General features: G+C 42.7%; 1 pseudogene; it reads left to right on the forward strand.

Annotated features, from left to right (window-relative positions):
* The first annotated feature begins 8588 nt into the window (after positions 1 to 8588).
* Positions 8589 to 8707, forward strand: LOC134945084 (5S ribosomal RNA; annotated as a pseudogene).
* The last annotated feature ends 4398 nt before the right edge of the window (positions 8708 to 13105 follow it).

The raw sequence follows: 13105 nt of genomic DNA on the forward strand, positions 1-13105 counted from the left end.
TGACATTTTCCTGGTTCTTTCACAGTAGAGAGGAATGGGGAAATGTCTCCTCGGGAAAGGAATGCAGATACAGTATTGTGTGGCCAAACACTGGAAGACATCTGACAGAGCATGGCCACAATATCTGTGTGATGTCAGTCTGTCAGATAAATGTCTGCCGGTCTGAAACACATTTTATCTAACAGTGTATGCCCATCATTACATATTGCTCATTCAGAAAATATGGCACCATGAGTTGTAATTTATTTTCACAATAAATATACTATTAGTTATTAGCACTTGCCATTGTTTTTTGTAACATCTTAATAGACGGCCAAAGGCAATCAAAACTCATCCATATGGTTCACACTGAGTTGTGTCCCCAAAATTAAAATAGGGGAGCCACACCAACTGTCAGTGAGTCTGGGTCAGCGATGTTTGGCAGTGTTTGGAGTAGCAGTTGGTGTAGAAAACTTAAAAATACCATTTCAGATCTTGAGGCCCATAAAGCTCTGGACCCAGATGAGTTTAGTAGTGAATATTATAAAATGCATTCCCATAATATTTCTCCACTTTTATTAGGTCTATAATTATCAACTGATCCATAGAACTCTTTTAGGCCAATTACACTGTTAGACTTAGACTGTAAAATTCTACCAAATATTATAGCTAATAGAATACAATCTATCCTTCCAGACCTTCTTACATTCCACCAATTGGGCTTCGTTAAAGGCTGACATTCGGTAAAGGGTATTAGATCTGTGATAGCGGCCACGGTGATCTCTTCTTAGGATCCTTCTTCTTCAAACTTATTACTTAGCCTTGATACTCACAAGACATTTGATATGGTACTCAGTTCTCATTTATACAAAATCCTTAGGTGTAGATCATTTGGCCAAGATTTTATTGGTTTGATTTGATATTACTACGATTCACCAGAGACTACTCTTTTGTTGAATAGACTGCGGGGAGGTAACGTGATGATGTATAGAGGCATCCGGCAGGGTTGTCCTTTTTCCCCATTTCTTTTTAACTTATCCTTAGATCCCCTTTTTTGATTGATACAACAGTTTTATACTATACCAGGTATTCATGTAGGATTGATGGAAATTAAATCACGGCATTTGCTGATGACATATTACTTTATTTGTCTAATCCTACTCTTTCCCTATAGCATTTAATGTCCCTACTTCAGGAATTTGGTGAAATATCGTGACTCCAAATGAATACACAAAAATATGTAGCTTTATAATTGAAACCAGGTTTCATTCGACCCTACTAGCATGCTAGAATACCATTTACTTAGGCTAAAGGCAAAGTTTCCAAAGCTCTAGTGCGTTTGAGTAAAGATCTGGATGGATGGCGTTGTCTCCAGCTCTCCTACCTGGGCAGGGCCAATTTACTAAAAATGATTACACTTCCAAGACTGATTTATATGTTCCAGTTGCTCCCCGTAATGCTCACCTCGGAGGGCACTAAGAGATTTAATTCAATCTTTGTCAAATTCATTTGGAACCATAAATGACATAAAATAGTTTTGATTCAATTACAACAATCCTAAACCAATGGAGGGATTAATTTCCCCAACCTCACATAGAGTAAAATAATCATGAATAATATACCCTGATTTTTCTAAAAAGAAATCTTTACAGCAGGTAAACCCGTAGGATAACCAATCCTATTTAAACATGAACAAAATACAAATGGGGGGAAACCCACACGTTGAACACTTAACTTTTTTAAAGTTCAGTCAATATAATGCTGGTCTAGGTTGTGACCCATATAGATTCTAGATGAATGGAGAGATTTCCTGTACCTGGGCTCACCTTAAAACAGGGGTGGGGAACCTCCGCCCCGCGGGCCGTATAAGGTCTGCAAAGCCGTTTGTTCCGGCCCACCCGCTTGTGTCAGTGAGACACGCCGCCGCTCAGTCCGGCGGCAGCGTGTCTCAACTGTCAGGGCAGGGAGGAGAGTGCAGCTACTATATCCGGTGGCAGGTAAGATCTCAAACCAGCCGCTGGTTCATGAGCCAATAAGAGCTCGCGGACCGGCAGCCAATCAGGAGCCGCCGCTGCCGGTCTGCGAGCTCTGATTGGCTCACAAACCGGCGGCTGGTTTGAGGTCCTACACGCCACCGCTGCCCGACATAGCCGCGCTCTCCTCCTTGTCCTGACCCCCTGACATCCGAGACACGCCGTCGGATGGAGCAGCAGCAGCGGTGAGCAGCAAAGTGCTGTGGGGGGGGGGGGCACTGTGGGGGCATTTGTGAATCTGGCACTGTGGGGGCATTTCTATACCTGGCACTGTGGGGGCATTTGTATACCTGGCACTGTGGGGGCATTTGTGGATTTGGCACTGTGGGGGCATTTGTATACCTGGCACTGTGGGGGCATTTGTATACCTGGCACTGTGGGGGCATTTGTATACCTGGCACTGTGCGGGCATTTGTATACCTGGCACTGTGGGGGCATTTGTGGATCTGGCACTGTGGGGGCATTTGTATACCTGACACTGTGGGGGCATATGTGGATCTGGCACTGCACTATTGGGGGCATATGTGTATCACATCCCATTTTAATTGGCCACACCCATTTTTCAGTACCTCTAAGGCCACACCCATTTTTCAGTGCCTCTAATGGGCAGACCGACTGGGGGCCAGGGTAATTTTTTAAGTTGAAAATTTTTGTATGGCCTCCGAAGGATTTTATAAATATCCAAAATGGCCTTTGGTAGAAAAAAGGTTCCCCACCCCTGCCTTAAAAGAATTTAAGTGAAGTGAAGTGTTCAACGCGTGGTTTTTCCCCATTTGTATTTTGCTCAGTATTATAATGATGCTACAATTTTAAGACATTTGCGGGACTGGCTGAAAAGGTCCAGTATTTATACTGATCCAACATTAGAAGAAAATGATGATTTGCCTGAGTGTAGCTTGAGTTCATTCCTCCACTTACAGTACATGACTCTGAAATACCTCAAAGGCTAAGAGAAAATCCACTCCTTTGGAATATCCATAGGCTATGGCACACATTAAGCTATAAAGCTGGCCTAAAGCGCACATTAGACCCTTTTAATTCCATTAGTACGAAATCCAGAATTCCATCCTAATGTATTGCTAATCATTTACTAATGTGGTTGACACGGGGTATAGACTCTATTGGATGTGTAGTATATAGAACCCTTAAGAGGCCTCTCACATTCCAACAGGCAGTAGAAAGATATGATTTCTTGACCACCTATCCTTATACCTATTGTCAGGTTCAACATTATGTGGCTCTAAATATTGGACACTTATCTGTCCAAGATTGGTGTAATTCATTAGATTCACTGTTATCAATACCAACACTGACAACTAAGGCAACCGCTCATCATAATTTCCTACGTGATGTTTTAGACTATAACACACTGCCGACATGATTGTTTCAGTGGCTGCATTGTTTTCCCACCCAACTGTGGACATTCTCCTAAAAAACATATTTCACTCTTGTCACATTATTCCAGCTAGTTCATACCAAGAATTATTTTTGATTATCTATCATAAAGCAAATATAAGTCCCCATCATGGATTTTGGGATCCTCTCCCTCTCTTTGATCTTTATCATGTTCTGTGGTCGCACCCTATGATTAGAGCCTTTGGCTTTAGGTACGGAAATTTGCTCTTGATCTCCTATTCAATTTCTTACCCTTTAATTCTGCCTGGGCTATATTGGGAATAATACCATGGAGCCAACGAATATCTTGAGGTTGTCGAAAACTATTACTAGCACTAAATGCAGCTGTAAAAAAACACATACTACAGGTATGTATACATCCGGGGGTGTCCCCTTTTTCTCTTTTCAAGGAGAAATTGTTTTACTTATTCAGGATGGATTGGCTGAAGGCTTCTTTGGCCAAGGAGTCCAAAGTGGTTAATTTTTTCTCAGTTTGGTAGAGTTACATACACATACTTCCTGTTCAAAGACGAATATTACTCACCCAATGTTTTTCTTCCACCTCATGGTACTTAACGAAACTAGCAGATAATGACCCCCCCATTTCTGTTTGTTTTTTTCCAAAGCAGGATAATAAAAGAAATTAGGGGAGGAAAGGACAAAAGGAAAAAAGGTGGTGGGTGGGAGGGAAGTTACATGAGCAAATCAAAACATGTCTCAACTAAGGTATATTGGTGGTCATTCCGAGTTGATTGCTAGCTGAAAATGTTCGCTGAACAGCGACGAAGCAAAAAGCCGGCACTTCTGCGCATGCATATGCGGCGCAATGCGCATGCGCGACGTACTTTCACAATGGCCAATGCAGTTTTACACAAGGTCTAGCGAAGCTTTTCTGTCGCACTGCTGGCCGCAGAGTGATTGACAGGAAGAGGGCGTTTCTGGGTGTTATCTGACCGTTACCAGGGAGTGTTTGAAAAAACGCAGGCATGCCAGGAAAAATGCAGGCGTGGCTGGGCGAACGCAGGGCGTGTTCGTGATGTCAAAACTGGAACTGAATAGTTTGAAGTGATCGCAGGCGCTGAGTAGGTCTGAAGCTACTCTAAAACTGCACAATTTATTTTTGTAGCCACTCTGCGATCCTTTCGCTCGCACTTCTGCAAAGCTAAAATACACTTCCAGTGGGAGGCGGCATATCGTTTGCACGGCTGCTAAAAACAGCTAGCGAGCGATCAACTCAGAATGACCACCATCATTACATAGTAGATAAGACCAGTAGTACAGCGTAAAAATATTTATGCCTGACATTACCAGGAGGCAATAAATATACTAGTCTCATATATCCAAACACAAGGGGACCAATTGTACCTGAGGGATGATCAAATAAAAAATAACAGCCATAGGTCAATGGCTGAGGTGCTTTATGAAATTATAGCTAAGGGAACCAGGTGGAGGTGGAGAGAGCTGATTTATTGTCAACAACACTAGAAAAAAATTCTATTTGTTAAGTTACCCAGAACACTGCTGTGATGGAGGTCAGCGAGGGGGAATACAGGTGATTTCCAGCAAAATGCCAGATGGCATTTTACCACATTTAACATATGCCATATAAGTTTTTATGTCGGTCTAGAGACCCCATCTATTGGTTTGTGCCAGATAGAATATGTGGGGGTAGCCGTCATGGTTACATTGGTGACTTGATGAATGAGATGGTGGACTGCCACCCAAACAAATAAGACATGACCAAAAAATATATGGAGCAAGGTGCCCTCCCGACAGCATCTCCAGGAAAATTTTATGCAAGCACTGTGGTACCATGTACCACCATAAATATATTTACAATGAATCTTTGCAGTGCTGGACCAAAGTTGCTGAGAAGACCAGGTTGGAATGAACCTGTTCCTAGACATCCACCCCCAGGGCCTCCCCCATGTCAAGCTCCCAGGACTCTTCGTGGGAAGAGGATCATTAGGGCAGTATGCATGGTATAATGGATAGCATTACTGCCTCATAGCACTGAGGTTGTGGGTTCAATTCTCACCCCGGCCCCAACTGTATGGAGTTTGTATACTCTACCTGTACTTGCGTGGGTATCCTCCGGGTACTCCGGTTTCCTCCCACAATCCAAAAATATACTGGTAGGTAAACTGTCTCCCAACTAAAAAAAATTAACCCTAGTGTGTATGTGTGTGCGTGTATGTATGGTAGGGAATATAGATTGTAAGCTTCACTGGGGCAGGGACTGATGTGAATGGGCGAATATGCTCTGTAAAGTGCTGCAGAATATGTATGTGCTATATAAATAACTGGTAACAAATAATAAATAAATGAGAAAGTAAGAGGCGATATCATGTAGAAACAGGACACTCTTTCCTATCCATGGAGTAAATACCCTATGACTAAAGCTAGGAGGGAAATCCAGGTAGTCCCATAGAGGCCGAAGTGAGGGCAGTGAAGATAAGAGTGCAGAGGCCTTTGTTGACTTATCCCAGATTGCGGTTGTAAGGGCTATAGTTGGAGTTTTAAACACATATAGCGTCCTACGTGGTTGAAGGATCCACAGTATAGATGGAATAGATACATTATGCAGAAGATCAGATTCAAGTTGGACCCATCTCCGAGATGCTGGATTGAAGTGCCACTTAGGCAGAATAAAAATTAATGTATGCAGTTTCGGGCACGGGAACGATTTTGGCATGAGACATACAGGAAGGGCATGATGAGCAAGCAGTGCTGCATAAAAATACAATCTAAGATCAGGGACCCTCAAGCCTCCTCCACTAGCTGGGTTATGCAATACCCTCTACTGCACAATGGCCCTTCTCCTCTCCCAGAGGAAGCGAGAAAACTTTCTTTGTAACTTAATCCAAAATGTTGAAGTGTACAAACCATGAAAGCCCAGTAAACCCTATCAAGTGCCTTCCCTGCATCTAGCCCCATCACCAGGAAGGGAGTGACCTCAGCATACTGAATCAGATCAGGACCATCGAATATCAACCATTGCCTGATGACCTGGAATGAATCGCACATAAACAAGGGATGGGATCACAGCATACAGTCTGATAGCCAGAATCTTGGCAAACAATTTGAGATCTGAGTTTAAAAGCAAGACAGGGTGGTAATTTCTGCATTCGATAGGGTCTCAGACAGACTTAGGTAGAACGACAATCTCCACCCTGGTGGTGGAGCAATCAAAAGGTGTTCCTACAAGAATGGCATTGAAAAGGTCTCCTAGGAAGGGAACAAGGGCTCTCTGAAACTTTTTATAGTAGAGTGAAAGGACCAGGTGCAGAGGAATTCTTCATTGATTTGATAACTACAGATGAAGCCACGCTCATTGTGGCTACATCTGCAGAAAACTGTCACTCGAGCAGCATATTTAGCCACCCCCATTTAGGCAAATGAAGCGTGTGCACATTATGATGCGTTCACACCCCAGAAGTGCACGTGGTCGTGCCTAACAAGGCACGATTGTGCTGAGATGTAGCCACGGTGAGCGGGTCTACATCTGTACCTCAATTTCCAATTTCCTTCTTTATTTAGTGCTAGTAAGTATCGGGAGATGGCAACATTAATTTGTCCAGTCAGGGATGGGTCATGTGTTTTAGAGGGTAGATGGTATAGACTTTGATATAAATCTCTGAAGCAGTGAACTATGCATACAGGATCATATGTCTCTCTGTTACACTGCCTATGTGACCATAGCCACGAGGCTATGAGGAAGTCCATCTTGTCACGTTTTTCATAAAAGCAATGTTGCAGCCAGTGTAAAGTTTTTGCCGCCTTAGCAGAGAGAATTTGATGGAGCTGGCCTTTTAATTCTAGTAATTTGCTGTAAGTCGAGCGCTTAGGGAAACACTAATGTCGTAACGTTAACTACTCAACCTGTCTCTCCAGATCAACAATTTTCTGTTGATCTTTTAGTTTCTGAGCTTTTGCTAGTGAAATAAAGTGGCCCCAGATTGTGGCCTTATGGGCTTCCCACACCACTGCTGGTAAAATCTCAGTAGACCGGTTTAGGATAAAGAGTTCTTCTACGATTTTTTTCAGTGTTAGAGACATAGGGCCAGATGTAATGGCTTGCGAGACGGCCGGAGCTCTGAGATTCCGGCTGAACTCGTACATTTTTTTTAAGGCAGCAAATGTTTACAATGCAAAACCAACCTGGTTTGAGCTCCGTCCATCTCGCAAGCCATTATATCCGGCCCATGATCTTTATTGAGTAGAAGAGAGGCGTTCAACCTCAAGCAAAATAGAGGATGGAGAGGAGGACACAGAAGGAATGGAGAACGGACCACGACACAGGGGTGACCGACCCCCTATTTTTCAAAGGTACATTCTTTTAATTTGCTCACAACCTACCTTCTTACTCGGTAATGCTTAAGTCTTGATTATGACTATAATATATACTCTTTGTACCTCTATTACTGCCACTGTAAAGCCTTTGTCTTTTTATGCATTGTATACTTGGCTATACTTCAGATTCAATAAAAATATGTTAAAATAAAACAAAGAATTGAGTTTGTTGATCATTCATGCCTAACAATATATATTGTGAATGATCTTTCACTCTGGTATTTAATTTGTTTAATCAGACACTGCACTACAATATATATATATATTAGCGACATGGAGGACAAGAAACAATACACCATTAAGGAATTCATGAACTGTAATACCGTGTCCGTGATCTACTTACTGGAATGCTCTTGCAAAAAGAAGTACGTGGGCAAGACCAAAAGACCATTAAAAATGAGGATCCAGGAACACATAAGGAATATCAAGAATAAGGTGGAGAGCCATACTGTTTCTAGACATTTCACATCACAGCATAACTCCAACCCTGAGGACCTCACATTTAAGGCGATCGAGCATGTGTGTCTGGGAGAGAGAGGAGGTGACCTCACGAACAAACTCTCGAGAAGGGAGATGTACTGGATATTCCAGTTACAGACCTTGCAACCCACGGGTCTGAACGAGAGCTATGAAATTGCACCCTTCCTATGAGGTGCCGTATCCTCCATTACTCCCTCTTCCTCGGTTGCCACATTTGTCTTTTGCACATTCCTTCCCCCCCCCCCCCCCCCTTGGGTGTCCATGTCACACTATATTAAAGTATTTGACTCATCAGGGCTCGTGTGTTAATTTGCGATCGGGTTCCTGGTAATAAGATGTTTACCTTTCGTGTACAGTCAAACCACACTGGTACACCCAATCTCGTCCGATCTTGGAAGCTAAGCAGTGTCTGGGCCTGATCAGTACCAGGGAGGGGGACTGCCTGGGAAGATCAGGTACTGTAAGGACTGACAAATAACGTCGAGCTAACCAGTGATCTATCCAATACCACATGATAGTAACCAGGTTGACACCTCTACGACTCACCTTAGAAATTATGACACTATGAATTCTCGGAGCTTACATCCCAGCATCACCCACATATCGTTTATATATACTATTCGCTTGGTTCTTTTTTCCCACCCTTTTTGTTTTCCTTATCACCTTGGGGTTGTAATTTTACAACCATTTCTCTTCCCTTATTTCCAATCAGTGGCACTTGAAATTCCTGATATCACCTATGTATGGTTTTAAATAGGATGTCACTTTTCATACACTAAGCTAACGCTATGTGTTTGTCACTTTAATGTATATTTATTTCTTTATTCTATTTAATTTATTTTATTGTATTTGGGCTAGCATTATTCCCTCCCATATTAGTTATTAGATTCCAGCATGGTTTATCTGCAACAAAGAAACCAGTGCATAGCTTTTACCATATCTTTTCTGTTTGTTTCCATTTTTCATGGATCCGTCGTCATGGATACCGATGAATTATGACTCTGGGTCTCCAAGGACTCCTTAAAGATGGCCACCGCTTTTCCTTTATTCCCTATGGAGATTCTCACCAACAACATGGCCGCCGCAGCACTTAATAAGAGGGACATATACAGCATGGAGACCTGGAGATAGACTAATACTAACTGGAGAGACTGCGAGCACATGCGCAGTGAACGAATAGCGCCGCCGGCGCATGCGCACTAACGAAACCGGAAGTGGGGCGGAAATACCCGGAGACACGTGACGCGTCACCTCCGTCACCGGAAGTGTGGCGGAAGTGCCGCAAATCAGTACATTTATACAGTTTTGGACCTTCCTATTGTTATTTTAGTCTTAAAACCACTCATTTTTTATGCATACATCCCTATGGTGTCCTCTCTAGCCTTAGGCTATGTCTCAACTAAGTGTCCTTGATGTTCTGTATGTTACACATTTTTTACTACATCACATGATCAATTATGACATCACCAACCCTGAGCCAGTCTACCAGGGGTATAAATAGGCATGTTATTTCATTCTGTCCTTACCCTTTGAAGAAGTCAGTTGTGACGAAACGCGTTGGACTCCCTGTAGTGACTCCCTTGCCTATTTTTAAAAGCTAAGTCAGAATTCCTTACCTTTTACAAAGACCTTTTATGTTTATTACAAATTGAGTTTGTTGATCAATCATGCCTAACAATATATATTGTAAATGATCTTTCACTCTGTTATTTAATTTGTTTAATCAAACAGACACTGCACTACAGTATATATATATATATATATATATTGTCAAAGTCGAAAAATATCGTTATTCCCAATGCCTTGTACTAACCCCAATGCACATGCCCGCTGCTCGTGCATTCAGTCTGCCGTACGTGCACATGTCCGCAAATTGCGTACACTCGCTCCGGCGATTACGCGCGGTATATGCGTATTTACGGTAGAGTTTATGAGCTTGTAGCGGGCGACTCGTTTATAGCACAGTTAACTAATATAGTGCGTTTTGTAGATAATATCCCCTTTAATAATGTCTGCAAGTATGTTTAGTGTAAATGGTTCAGGGACTTGGGAATTCCTCTTTGCATGATACGAAGGGTCTGACAAAGGTTGAACAGTGGTGTCTAGTACCTAACTGAAGAGTATTTTATTAGAAACATTCCGGTGTTGGCTAGGAAGTGATTAATTGCTCCTGCGTATAGTTATGTCTATAAGAAGTTTATGGACATTTACTGTATTTGCAGTTCATTATCCATGCGGCGGGAATCCTGAGGATACCTCCCACCTGGGCAGTTTGAAATAGTCACAGCCAACCTGTTCAAATCCACCTATGACCTTTTGTTATAATGAAGAGAGACATTCCTGTGTCCAATGAACAATGAGATTGTAGGGCCCTTTGTAGTGTACTGTATGTTGTGTATATAAAGGCCACTGTCCCCTGACCGGCCAGTACTCTCTCTCATCAACATTTATCTCTGATAATTGGAGGACTGGATCCGGTTGCGCAAGCGAGCGTTCCCCCGTATGGTATGTTTCTCTGTGGCCACTTTGTTACCCGTTTAATGTAAGCCATTCATTCTCATTCTATGTATTTGTGTTTGCGTTCTTTCGCTATTGTGTATACTTCTGTTTAGTTATTCTGTTTAGGTATTAATGTTAGGATTGTAGTGTATAAGCTGTAAACCAGTGGTTCTCAAACTCGGTCCTCAGGACCCCACACAGTGCATGTTTTGCAGGTAACCCAGCAGGTGCACAGGTGTATTAATTAATCACTGACACATTTTAAAAGGTCCACAGGTGGAGTTAATTATATCACTTGCGATTCTGTGAGGAGACCTGCAAAACATGCACTGTGTGGGGTCCTGAGGACCGAGTTTGAGAACCTGTGCTGTAAACTGTATTTCTTTTCCCTTTTACATACTAAAATCATCTAGTAAGGTGTTGGAACCTTAACCAGTGTCTGTGTGTTTCACCATTTATCACTAAGGGTTTCTGAGCATCTCAATCGCTCAAACAGCTGGCTTAAATACTAAGGTTAATCAGTGTTATATCGTTACAGTATCACGGTATTAAGGTTTACAGTGTAAGCATATTCTGTTTAAGGTTTAAAAAGGTTATAGTCTGTGTGTAAGCTCGCTGTGTGTATTCCGTACACCCAGCGCAGCGTGTGTACGTAACTTACGTACCACGTGCGAGGTCTTTGTACGCAAATAGCGTACAAAGTGCGTAGCACGTGCACGTGGTTTAGCGGCCATTACGGCTACACGGTAATAGTAAATAGCTTATGTTAAAAGGTAAATATTTAGCTTTATCAATTGGCGACTCATCCGGTCCACCTCATTTCCGCAGTCAGGCGAAAACGCGCAGACTTTATCGATCAGCAAAGGGCGGAAAGGTAGTATCCCCTGTATCCGTGTTTGTGGTTGGGGATACAGTAGTGCTGATCGGATAAGCGTCTGCGTCGGCTTTGCTTGGTTTGTAGGGATGCTGGTGAGATCCGAGGAAGGTAAGAACATACAGCTATTGTTTTAAATCTGTTTTCTTTCTCTCTCTCTCTCTGTTTGGCGCCAATTGCGCACACAATACACGCACACACACCTGTATTTTTATCTTGTGTATTTTCGCATAGTCACTCTCTTGTTGCCATAAGAATTGATTGTTAGACACGGGCTGAGGAAATTTTGTGCTATTCAGTTAAGATTATAAAAGTAATATTTAAGGGAATAATTGTAAAAGACACACACACAGCATAACAGATACTGTGTGGTGTTCGGTAAGCGATTACAGTTGAACATCGTTTACATTTATAGAAGCGTGTTATTTGTGTTACTGTGAACGTATCTGGACTTTGTGCATACGTGTCTCGGGCAACGTGCGAGATTACGTACGCGACGCAAAGGCGTACACACGTGGCGTATATTACGCAACGTGCGTACGGATACGCCCACTAAACTCAAATCACACGATAGCATTGTTTCAGTGTGGGCGGTATAGCAGCCACGCGATATTAGCACAAGTTTGTTCAGTTTCCAAAACTTTTAGTTTAAAGAGAACCTTTTTCTATTGCAAAACCCGGGGATTGAACTACTGCCTGAATGAAAGAAATTTTCTGTACAGAAAAATCAGTGTGCATATGAGTGAATAGGAGTGAGTGTGCAAATAAAGGTATTCTTTTGTGAACCCAGAAATCGGGATCCCGTCGGAGACCACATCAGGTGAGTGGACACTTGGTGGCGTGGGACTGGCTTGCCCGCGATAACATTATATAAGGTAAAGGAGCAAGTAGTATTCGCAGACAAAAAGAACTGTGAAGGTTGAAGCGCAGCCCAGGGGGTTGGCGTAGTACCCATATAGGCACAAGTTGAGAAAACGCTCCGGCTGAAGGTTTCGCAGCCTAATCAACCGATTCCATTGGTCGCACGGCGAATAAGTAATAGGTACTTATACTCAGTGCGACTGGACCGCACGCTACTGTGTACATTAGTTAGGTCACCTTGATACCCACTAAAATTTACTGTGGGATCATAGACGCTATTTGTACATTTTAACGTGATTTGTGTAGGTTTTTGTTATTTTAAGGGAGTTTCGCTGTTCACTCAGGAAATCTCCAACAACTAATATTTACTGGGAAGGGTAGCATACTCCCACACGCCCCAGTAAATAGAGGTTATAAAAAAGATCCCGAGATTGGGTACGACCAGTGGTGGGTACATTGCTGGAATTCGTATTGGCCAATAGGGGCGTGAGTGAGTGAAGGCACTCGTTGAACTTTCACCGTCGCCTTATCTCTGGGAACTTGGTTTGTTTTGTAAGAATTCGCTGAGACAGCAAAATCTGCAAACGATGGGGGCCAGTTGCTCAAGTAAGGGACGACCAACAAGGGTTCA

The sequence above is a fragment of the Pseudophryne corroboree genome, chromosome 1 (assembly GCF_028390025.1).
Source record: "Pseudophryne corroboree isolate aPseCor3 chromosome 1, aPseCor3.hap2, whole genome shotgun sequence".
In the NCBI taxonomy this organism is placed as follows: domain Eukaryota; kingdom Metazoa; phylum Chordata; class Amphibia; order Anura; family Myobatrachidae; genus Pseudophryne; species Pseudophryne corroboree.